Raw genomic sequence first — 12,350 nt, 5'->3', positions numbered from 1 at the left:
CTCTGCGCCGCGAGTTCAGGGGCGATCAAGCCAGCAAGACACTGAGGCGGCCGGCCGGCTCTGCCCTCCTGCGCACCTGGGACTGGGCAACTGGGGGGGGCGCCGGGAGGATCTTTGCACCCCAGCGCAGCATATGCTTAAGTCAGCCCTGCCCACACCATCAGTTCAACAATACTAAGTTATATAGCTAACAATTTGTTCCCTTTTTGTGACACCCACAATTCCTGTCTGGGGCCCCCACCTCACTCTGCCTAATGGCTGGAGTAGGACTGGAAGGTGGCCGTATGGGAGAGAGCATTTCAAAGTGCTATGGAAACTATAGAAAAAGCCCTACTTCTTGCAGAGGCCACTCTAGCCTTTGTGTGAGACCAAATGTGAAGCAGGACTTGGGGTTTGCATCTCAACCCTCAGAACCTCCTGACCTTGCTGCTCTTTGTTCAGCTGTCTGGGTGCTGTTGAAACTGGACTTAGGCCAGTCAGCCTTTCAAAGAAAGTGAGCCTTGAGCTAGGAGACTGACCTCTGAATAGGAAAACACATTGCCATCCTATTACTATATTTGGCTCCTATAGCTGGCTGTGCTAAAGTTATCGCCCCTGAACATACAGAGTTCTTTCTCCACAGCCAACAAGCACAATGTCCCCATGCACACAAAAGACTGTGTCTTGCACTAGCACTTTATTTCTTTTTCTCCTTTGGTCAACATTTAAAAGGAATTAAAAACAACAACAGCTTGAAGGCCATCTATACTTTTTACTTTTACTCCCCCCTCCTGCCAAATATGAGAAGGTTAATTAATGAATCCAAGTTGTTTAGATTTCGCAGCAGCTACAAAGACGTATGTTGTGAATAGCTGATAAGTTGCATGATCAATAGCTGACAGAACATCTCCCAGCTGCTTTGTCAGGAAGAAAAATAATCAACAAATGACCTAAGTAGTCGACGTTCAATGGAAATACACTGAGCTTTAAGGATGGTGGTTGAGCTATCATAGCAAAACTATCAACCACTCTGAAATGAAAATTTCAATGTGCAACAATAATGATGCCTGCGATGTGTAGTTTCATTGACTCATGTTGCTTAGCTCTGCTATGACTCTTCAGTAAATCCTGTGCTGGTTGCTGAACTACTGCAAAACAGTAATCACAAAAGAAAAGAGATTTAGCTTTAAACTGAGGCATTTCCTAGGTAACCACAGCATGAGGTTACTTCAAAATTAATTTGCTTTGCATCCCTAAAGACTGGATAACTTTTGGCAGCCAAGACTAAGATTATTTTGTGGCTGCAGTTTTCAGAGTTCCACTTTATTTCTTATATGTCTTTACATTTTGATCAGCAAACTTGCCATCTGTTATTCTTTGCAAAAGAATTCTTTTTGCTGCATGAATTTAATTTAGCCTAGGATAACATTGGACAATTCACATTTATTAAAAGATAATAGTTTAGAAAACAGATGTCTCCAAGGTATTTGCTCTAATAGCATAGCCAGAATGGTGCCTACATCATTTTCAAATAAAGCATTTAACATCTGTCCAAAAAGCCTTCATATTCAGTTCATTTTTACACAATAATTTATGCACTTTCCTAAGATTTAGTATGGCTGAATTTTTATTAACCTCTGAAAATCAGTTAAATATATTCTTTCAGAAGGTTTGACACAACATTTTATTTTTTAATTTCTGTGAAAATAATTCCCAGATATTTATATATTATTCAAAAATAACAGAACAATAGCTTAAAAGCAAGAAAAAGGTTCAATTTTCATTACCAAAATGAATGAATGATTAATGTTTACATGAGAAAATATAATTGTAAAAACTTTCAAGGTGCACAAAATTACTCTGAATCTGGTTAATGAAAGTGCTGCAAATGTTCCTTAACAATTCTTCACATTTATTGAAAGTTAAGTGAAAAATACTATTACAGTATTATTTTGCAGGTTTCTCCAGATTTCTAACAGAAAATGTTTTTTGAGGGCTGTTGTTTTCTTAGTGCCTTTTTGTTTTGTGATCAAGATAGCAAAGTTGCTGTGTTCAGTATTTTTTAAATACTTCTGATTTATAGTACTGTACAAAATGTTTTGCACTTTTGTACATACACATATATGAATATAAAGAATCAATATCATCTCTTCCTCCCCCAAGAGACTGCCAGGAATTTAATTGAGTTAAAATGAATGTTCTTATCACAAGCCACAAAAGATCTTCCCTTCCTACTTTTGTTCATGACAGAGTTCAGGACCACCTCCCCATGGGTAACTCTACCTCCCCCCACTTCAGATATTAACCTGGAGTCCTGGACATCATGCCTTCCAATCATTAAATGAGCTGAGCAATGTTTTATTACAGATCTCATGTGGCTGAGCTTAGCGGGGCTTTTAAGTGCTCCCGGGTATGCCGTGCTTACGCAAGTTATTTTCTGCTGTGGATTGTTGATGCTGCCACAGAATGACAGAGTGATGTGCCTTGAATTCCAATGAGGAGCAATGGTGTTTTGTTTTGGGTCTCCCCCCTGCAACACCAAATAAAGAGTGAGTACTTTGAAAAGTCTTTGTTACTCAAGTTGTGCTGTGTGTTTCGGATTTTAGGAGGCCTCCAAATTGAAAAAGGCTTGAAGATGCTAGGCAATTTTGATTGTAAGCAATGTGTGAGGGAAGCAATTTTATGATGGCAAGGGCCAGTTCTTACAGAAATTTATTTTAAAGTGCAGGTTTCAAAAATCTAAAGCTGGAGCTGTACTGGACAGAGGAGGGAGATATATGTAAAAGTGAATTATAAGAAGCAAAACCTGGAGGAATAAATTGTATCAAAGGTAGAGCTTCTTGGGCTTTCTTTGGATTATTGTTTTTTCCTGACCTTGTGCTGACAATTCAGATGGATTCATAAGCAACTAGGTGGCCTAGCAATTTGATGCATGTGTTTTCACACACTGCTTTAAGTGATTAAATCCTTTCAGTGTGTCCTAGCCATCTGCTGCTTTGGGGCTGATATACTTGGATGCACTGACTTCCCCTTTTCTAACAGTGATGCTCAGATCCTTACTACTTAGCAAGTGTGTATGAAGCAGATTTTAAAAGATCCAGCCCTGATTAGCGCAGTTAGCCCGTTAACGCTACATATTTACAGTGGATTATTGGAAGGGAAGTAGGGGTTAAGTCAGTAGGTCTCTCGCTTTCCCCAGGGGTTAACCTGGCAGGCTGTCTGGCACACACAGGAGGGCTGACAGGTAGCAGGATTTGTCTAAGCAGTGTGCATGAGAGCCAACAAGGAAAACTGAATGCTCTGGATTAGTTTTGGATTATGTTGTCAGAGTGAAGCCTGATGGACAAACTGCAGAGGAATAAAATGCAATCTGTTTGGGAAGAGAGACGGTGTGCATAGCGTTCATTTTTCAAAAATGGCAAGAGAAATCATTAATAATTTGTAAATCTGTGTCCATTAACTTTTCTCTTTGTTATCCCAAAGACAGCCTTTTGAACATGAGTCTGCCACTGTTCTATATCTCGTCTTCTTTAGTGACAGATGGCAAGAGAAAGATGGGTTTTTTAATACATAAATATGTTGGAAGCCTCCATTTGAACACCTGTAGTTCCCTTTGGGGGAAATGGCAACTCTTTCTTGATTTCAAGGGAAATGAGGCAACCTTTGATTTGTATATTTTGCATTCTTTTTAAAACTTATTTTTCAAAAGCATATGCCGTAATCCTTTTTTGGATATATTTTTTTAAATAATGCAAAGGATAGTGATTAAAGCTAGCCTTGATTCATTCATTCACTAGTTGCTTCATTATGGGAAGTTAGATCACAAGAGTTCTGCATGATCTAATGTGAAATATGCACAGGACAAACTCAAGTTTGTTTTTGTGGAAGACTGGTGCCATTTTTCATTAAAATAGTGTTTACCCTTCCAACAGTCAAGCGTTATTGCACATTTCCTGGTAAAAATGTCCATCTTTGTCCTTTGAAGTGACAGAGGGAACCAGTGAAAAATAATCCCTTGCAAATATTTATAAACCTGTTATCGGTTTCTCATTGCCTGCAAGATTTTTAATGGGAATGCTATATGCTTTCAATTCAAGTCAGTCTTTACGTACTATTTCTGCCAAATAGCTTTAAATTCTGTATGAAATTTATTTTATGAATTTGAGCCGCTTTCATTCTGTTTTATTATTTTTTTGTAAACTGCTTTGAGGTTTGTTTGTTTTTATAAACTAAACTGGAGTATGCATTTGGAAATAAATAAAGCATGACCTTACAAAAAGAAGACTATTTAAATCGTATAAGAACCCCCAGCCATTTTAAAATGAAAATAATTAAGCAATATAAAATCATTCAAAGTCTAAAATAATAAGTGACCTTTTGATAAGAATGGATTAGCTCTTTTATGCTTAACATAGCAAATATGTTCAATGAATATATAATCTTTGAGTCAAAATCCTTGAATAACCATATGGGTATTTCCTTCTGTCAACTAACTTGAAATACTTAGCAAATTATATATAATGCATCAGAAACAACCTACAGACAGAAGAGTTGCAAAGACAATACCCACAGAAAACTCAAGGCACAACTACCGGTAAATTAGGCAGAAGACTTTTGGTTTATGCTAATGTCCTTCTTGGGACAGGGGCAAATTGAAGTCAATTCATTTCACATTTAAAGGCAAATTTGCACTTTTCAAATCAATATGCAAACTGAAACATAACTCACACTTATCCAAATTTTGCAATGTAGTTCTCAAACCAAACAATGCTTATAAAAATATATAAATTAGGGGAAGGTGTGCCTAAAAATGAATATATTAGTGAAAATTACACAGGATACATTACATTAGGGCAAGTTGCTTGCGGAAATGTATACATTAGTCAAAACTGTATATTAAAATGTTCATTGGAGGAAATTGTACTAAAATACCAATACATTTTCATTAGGAATATATATATATATATATATATATATATATATATATCCCACATTCCACTGAAATTAATAGGATTTCTTTATAAATCATGCATATATAATTGTGATATGCCAATTACTCTGGACCCAAAAATCTATAATCTATGAGCATTCAAAAACCTTTGCTTAAAAACCCAAGTTTGTTCAGTTTGTTTGTTTGTTTTAAACAACACATTGTTTCACACATGAGTCTTAATTTGCCCTTGAGCATTTTTCTTTCCCCCCTGCAATTTATGTTAGCATCTGATGCTAGTTTATGCAGAAGAGGTGATGTATTTGTAATGCAAATGAACATTCTGTCCAATGTAAGTTTTACATTTGCATTTCAAATCTGACAGGCAAGTCCACATTGATATATTTGCTGCTGGATCTAATATTGGAAATGTCTGTTCTCCTATACGGTTTACAGTTAACCAGAAGTAGTTTGAGATAAAAAAAAATCTGGAAGATCCAGAAATAATTTACTGCTGTTTCCTGAGGAAAAGAAAGAGACAGTGCAGATGGTTTAGAAGCATAACGTAACTATTTCTCATCAGGTAGTGTGACCTTTCTTCATAGACAGCAAATTCCACTGTCCCTTACGCAAGGCAAGCAAATATGACAAAACCATGGTCTTTTTTTCTCAACTGGGAAACACAGGAGAGAATAGTTTGACCTAAGTCCAGCCAGTATTTTTACACTGCTAATTCCTGGCTTTAGTAAATTCTTCACCAAGGCAAAAGAATCTCTGCTGGCCACAGGGAGCGGGGTGTAATTAGCAAAATACAGTTCCAGAGTTGGGAAGGGGGAGGTTTCCAGAACTGCACTGGGTTATGAGGTAAGCAAGCCGGAAAAAGATGTATCTTTTGCAAGCGGGGGTGGGGTGGGCAGAGAATAAGGCAGGCAGTTGGTTTTATGCTGCAGAAGGGGTTAGATGTGATGCTTGGGGTCTCTTGGAATTGGAGGCTGCAGCAATGGTAGGAACAGGACCCTCTTGAGATGTGACTACTTTGCACATTCTCCATCCAGACTCGGGCTGTGTAAATGTGTAAAGAAACCATATATCATAAAGTCACCACAGACTCGGCTGTGCCTCATTGTCCCAAAAGGGAATGCAGGCCTTGGTAAGCACATCTGCAACCCCTGGAATCTTGCACAGTTCATGGAGAATGGGGTAGCTTGTTACAATATTTTCTCTGCCTGTGAAATAGATAAAAAAGGACCCCTGGGCAGTTAAGTCCAGTCAAAGGCGTCTATGGGGTTGCGGTGCTCATCTCGCTTTCAGGCCAAGGGAGCCGGTGTCTATCTGCAGACAGCTTTCCAGGTCATGTGGCCAGCATGACGAAACCACTTCTGGAACAACGGAACACCGTGAAAAGTGCCAGAGCACACGGAAATGCCATTTACCTTCCCACCACAGTGGTACCTATTTATCTACTTGTACTGGTGTGCTTTTGAACTGCTAGGAGCAACAGGAGCTCACCCCGTAATGTGGATTCGAACCGCCAACCTTCTGATCAGTAGTTTAGACCACAATGCCACCCACATCCCTATTGACTGTCCTGATTCATGTTTAGCTATTGACTGTGTGAAGATGTACCTCCTTTTGCCTGTCTTGGCTTTTCCAACACATTTATAAATTTTGAAATACCGTATTTTTCGCTCTATGAGACGCACCAGACCACAAGACGCACCTAGTTTTTGGAGGAGGAAAACAAGAAAAAAAATATTCTGAATCTCAGAAGCCAGAACAGCAAGAGGGATTGCTGCGCAGCGAAAGCAGCAATCCCTCTTGCTGCTCTGGCTTCTGGGATAGCTGCGCAGCCTGCATTCGCTCCATAAGACACACACACATTTCCCCTTACTTTTTAGGAGGGAAAAAGTGAGTCTTATAGAGCAAAAAATACGGTATGTTTATATGTTTTTAGTGTTGTATTTTGTTATGTCCTGTTTTATTGTTCTGCTTGAAATGAAAGGCAGTGTACAAATGAACATAAATAAATGAACATAAACATTCTTCTAGTGGAAGAAAGTGAGAAAGTGATTTTCACTTATTGATTAGACTTTGATGCCTAAACTTTGTTTTTGGGTTTCTCATATTAATATAATAACCAGCATGAGATAATCTTGCCATAATTGATTTATTTTCTTCTTGAGGACTTCTTTTGACTTCAGAGGATGCCACTGCAAGACCAGGAATAATGATGAATACTTCAGAAAAAATAATGCTTTTAACGTGGATTTCTCCAGACACCTTTTTCAACTTGCAGTAGTTTATGACAACTTTCAATATAAATCCAAATAAGGGGGGAAGTTAATAACTCAAACAGTACTTAAAGTAACTTCAGCACTGAAGACTGAGTAAATGCCAACCACTTAGTGGAAGAGGGAGGGGAATTTATTTAATACCCTGGCAGACCGTGGTATGAATGAAAAGATGAACTACAGCTTTTCATGCCTTGCTATCCAGTGGAATGAAATTATTTTAGTGAACTGTGTCAATTCCCTTAGCAGGCATAAGAGTCCTTTATTTAAGAACTTCTAAATGGCACATGAGGAAAAATAAGTACCATCGTACCTAGAAGATACAAAGCAATAAATCTGAAACTTTTTTTCCAATTCACACTTCAGAGATACAATTTCTATTCTCTGCTCATGATCCTGAAGTTCATAAGAAAGAGCAGTATGGTCATTAAGAATGGGATTATGGGCATTCTACATTCTTGGAGCAGAATAAAGTGCAAAGAGTGGCAGTCTAAATAGATTCACTAGTTCAATCTTATGTTCAACTTAGTTCTATGGGTCTTATTCCTCATAATTGTTTATAGGATTGTAACCTATGGCTGTTGTCCAGCAACTTTGTACAATCAGGTGTATTCTAGTACTTTTCTATGAGTAGGAGGAAACTCCACAAGTGCAAAAGGATTCTGCAGACAGGACAATGAACCATACTCATTGTGTATAATTATTTTTAAATATAATAAGAATACTCAACCTTGGAAAAGTGTAATTGTCTGATGAATGATATTCATTTCAAACATCGGTTAGGTAAGATCTTCAGAAGCCCATATAGACAACTCTCTTATAGGCTTCAGTTTTGGTATTTGCTGTCATTTATGTAAAGTGATGCATAGAGCACTGGTGTGTGGAGAAAGTGAGGCTGGAGGCAAGATTCCACACACCCAGCCCAGCCCAAACACCAGCACCCTGTTCTTAAGGCGCAACGTTAGGTGGCATTTTGACAATGGGGGGGGGGACAAAGGCATGAACAGGTGTGAAATATGAGGTGTATGGATCAGTGGCACAAACTGCACTCCCAATACCCATCAAGCGCCATTGTTTTGTACATAATGCTCCAGAATGAGGGAATTAAGCACTGCCCTTATTCTGATTTGCCTTCATAATTAGATGTTGAGTAATCCCATGCCAAAATCTGTCCACCAGTTTCCCAAAAAGTTTTTCTTCCCCACAAAAGAGGATTCTATCTTCTGCCACATTCACAGTGTGCTTTAAAATTACTTTAGAATTCCAGCCGCCACTCTGGGCGGCTTCTTCTAAAAATCTGGTAGTTGTTCTTCTCTTTGACATCTGGTGGGAGGGTTTCCACAGGATGGGTGCCACTACCGAGAAAGCCCTCTGCCTGGTTCCCTGTAACTTGGCTTATTGCAGTGAGGGAACCGACAGAAGGCCCTTGGCACTGGACCTCAGTGTCCGGGTAGAACGGTGGGGGGTGGAGACGCTTTTTCTTTCCATTAACCATTTATCCAGCATTCTGCAGCCTCCATGGCTTCCCATACTTCCAGATCTGGAAAAGCACCCTGGGAGGAGTTACATCATGATGTCTTCTCCTGGGCTTTAATGGAAGTGTGAGCTGTCGGGGAGCCTGGATGCCAAACACCTGAGATTATTGTGCTCACCAATTTTGTTCTTAAGGGAAGCCTGACTCCATGGAATAAAGACAAGAGATACAGCAGATGGCCACCACTCCACCAATTTTAATGTGTCTGAAGCATCCTGAATCTTCTAATGGCAGCTATATCTCAGCGCAATTGTCTGACTTCCAAGGTTGCCAAGCTGGGCACACAGAATCTCCTGCTACCCACTTTCTTAGGCTACATAATGTGACTCAAAGCTTCTTCAGATGCAGGCTTTACTTGGTCCTTGCTTTTCCTGGCTCATATATTTTATGTATGTTTTGAGAAGTGTCATGAGACTCATAACCTTAGGGTCAGTGAGACCACCAAAACCCAAGAAAGGGGCTATCAAACTTAGGCATCCTCAAGCTAGAAGACATGAAAGATTTGTTGATGGAGAACTCGCTTTACGACTTTGGTGCATTAGGGTACGAGTGGTGGACCAGGAGTAGAAGGTAGTATTGGCAGCAAGATTGAGAGCCAGTGTGGTGTAGTGGTTAAGAGCGGTAGACTTGTAATCTGGTGAACCGGGTTCGTGTCTCGGCTCCTCCACATGCAGCTGCTGGGTGACCTCGGGCTAGTCACACTTCTTTGAAGTCTCTCAGCCCCACTCACCTCACAGAGTGTTTGTTGTGGGGGAGGAAGGGAAAGGAGAATGTTAGCTGCTTTGAGACTCCTTCAGATAGTGATAAAGCGGGATATCAAATCCAAACTCTTCTTCTCTTCAAGATTGGGCCTGATCCCTTCACCAGTCCAGACTAGCACATTTATTAAGTACAGATCAGGCCTCATGGCATCACCTCAGTGCTGCCTCTTCCCAAGTCTCAGAACTCTCCATTTCTGAGCTGGCCCCAGAGTCAGATTTAGGGGAATGCAACCAGTTTGGTAACACTGGGTATGGAGCCTCAGGGGTGCCGCAACTATGAGGTAGAATGGAAGGTGAGAGGTGAGGGCACTGAATTTTGGCATCACACAGAGCATCACTGAAATTAGAGAGACCCCAACGTCCACCACTGTTGCCCCCCACCAGCAGGCCACCAAAAGTCCACCTCCACTCAGTCCAAACTCCACACAGACTGATGGGGAGACTGGATTGCTCTACCAGTTACCCCATCCCCTTGTTGCTGAGTAGATTTGGTTTAGCAACTTCAGCCACACTGGGAATAACCAGCACTACAAAGAGTTTCACTTTCATGAGTAAAATGATAAAATTTCCCTACCCACCTTAGTGAATGATTCAGAAGGAGTCATTGAATAATATGTATATAGGAAGTTAGGTGGCAGATGTTAAGTATTTATGAATGCAAAGCGCATGACACAATGCGTTTCCATTTGGAACAGGAAAGAATAAGAACATGTTCCAGCTAAAGCAGCAGAATATTTTAGGTATTAGCAGAAAACATTGTAATTATATGGCAATGATTTAGTTGAAGATACTGACATATTGTATCCAAGTACTGTTCTCCTTTCCCTGAGGTAAGGTATGTTTCCTTAAATTTTAGTTGCAAAGAGCATCTGGTATTAAATTGCTATCATCACCTCATAAAGTACTCAAGTGTGCTCTTCAAAATAGAAGCCTATACTCTCCCTGATTCTCTTTCAAGAAATTACAAGAATCACCAAACAATGACTAGACTCCATGAATCCAGAAGAATAAAATAAGCATTACTATTAATTCTGTTATTTAGCTTTCAAAACCTTCCTTGATTTGGCCAAGTTATGTGACCCAAGTTGGACTAATCATTGGTTTCCCGTGCAAAAAAATGCATGGTTCATGACAGAGTATAATAAAACATGTCTGAATCATCTTATTTGGGCCATTAGTAATTCCCAACTTTAAGAAAACTCCAATATCCTGTCCCCCTTTTTAATATAAAGGAGGTTAAGCAGTAATTCAGAGAAGTAACCCAAGCAATAAATCATCAGGGGGACTCGCAGCTTTAATGGAAAGAAGTGCATAACATCAAGACCCATTTGTCCATTTGGTTTATGGGGAAATGCTTAATGCATGATTTATGCCAAATGTTTTGGTAGCTCTGGGGGGAAAACCCCAAGTAGTAGTAGTAGTTTATTTATTGTACAGCAACAAAGCCATAAACAGCTTGAGACCAGGATACCTAAAGGGCTGTCATGGGAGGCTAGGATGACACAAAGCTAGACAAGAACTTTATTGTATCTCTTAAATAAGAACAGCAATGGGAAACTTCTGAGTCTGCCCAGGTACAAATGAGACCAAGGCCACCTAGTAACTAAACTGTATAATGGTATTACCTACACTGGGCATTTTGCTCCTGTATGATCCTGCCTGTTCACTAAGGTCAATAGGAGAAGCCTTTTGTGAGTCTCATTTGAAGAACAGCTGGTGGAATGGAGGGAAAGGGCCTTCTCTGTAGTGTCCAGATTGTGAAACCCCTAACTGAGGCCTCACCTTTGTGGGTCTTCCACAGTTACCTGAAGGCATGTTTGTGTCCTCCGACTGGATGATTTCCATCATCCATAGGATGTGTCCTTTTTTGATCTGCTGTACTTGTTTATTAATTTCATACTGTTTTTAATTGTTATGATACATTTCCTCAGGCATTCAAAGAACATGTGAGGGCACAAAGTAGGGAGGTAGCCTGGGGACAGAACCTTTGCCTTGCTCCTGCCATTTAGGGGGATTGGACTAGAAGATGATCCATGGAGTCCCCTCCAACTCTACAGTTCTCTAATTCTATCTCTATCCCTGTCTGTATTCAGAAGAATGGTCTGAAAGGGGATTCCAAGAGCAAACAGTCTCTAGTTGCTGGGAATCACAAGTGGGAAGACTGCTATTGCATTTAGGTCCTGCTTGTGGGATCCCCATGGGCATCTGGGAAAACTCAATTGGTAGAGCATGAGACTCTTAATAGCAAGGTCATGGGTTAAAGTCCCATATTTGGGCCAAAAGATTCCTGCATTGCAGGGGGTTGGACTAGATGATCCTTGTGGTCCCTTCCAACTCTGTGATTCTGTGATCTGGTTGGCCATTAGAAGAAAAGGATGCTGAACTAGGTGGGCCACCAGCTTGATCCAGCAGAGCTCTTCTTGCACTTGAACTTCTTTGTACATGCTTACAAACCTCCCTGTAATCAGGAATCCTGCATTATCAGGGTTCCTGAGAATAGGAATGGCTATTTATTTGCTTATTATTTATAAGATTTTTTTAACCTGCCATTCACTCTGAGGTACCAGGGTGGGTTACAACAATAGAATATACAAATTTATAAACAAATAAAAACATTACAATTGGAAAACATTTTTAAAAAACCTTTTCCGAATGGAACTCAACAGTGGTGTTTGCAGACTGTTTTAACTAATTTTGTTATTGTATTTTTATATGGTTGTAGCCTTGTGGTGAAGGGTGGATAAGAAACCCAGGATGATGCAGGAGGATGATTATGATGCTGGTGATACAATAAGCAAAACCCAAAGTGTCTGACTTTTGGCATTGTGCTCTTAGCATCTAACATTTCAGGATGA

The 12,350-nt window shown here is 39.9% G+C and overlaps 1 long non-coding RNA gene across 3 annotated transcripts in view; it reads left to right on the top strand.

Moving 5' to 3' along the window:
* The first annotated feature begins 2,320 nt into the window (after nt 1-2,320).
* The window catches only part of LOC310742553, a 44,153-nt gene continuing 34,123 nt past the window's right edge, over nt 2,321-12,350 (top strand). The window contains exon 1 of one of the 3 annotated variants that reach the window (XR_014538544.1): nt 2,321-2,528. This is a non-coding gene — a long non-coding RNA (uncharacterized lncRNA). The remainder of the gene's footprint in view (nt 2,529-12,350) is intronic. The other 2 variants (XR_014538546.1, XR_014538545.1) reach the window with 2 other exon arrangements.

Source organism: Podarcis filfolensis (assembly GCF_964270895.1).
Source record: "Podarcis filfolensis genome assembly, chromosome: 9".
Classification (NCBI taxonomy): Eukaryota; Metazoa; Chordata; class Lepidosauria; order Squamata; family Lacertidae; genus Podarcis; species Podarcis filfolensis.
This window is presented reverse-complemented; position numbering and strand designations above follow the sequence as displayed.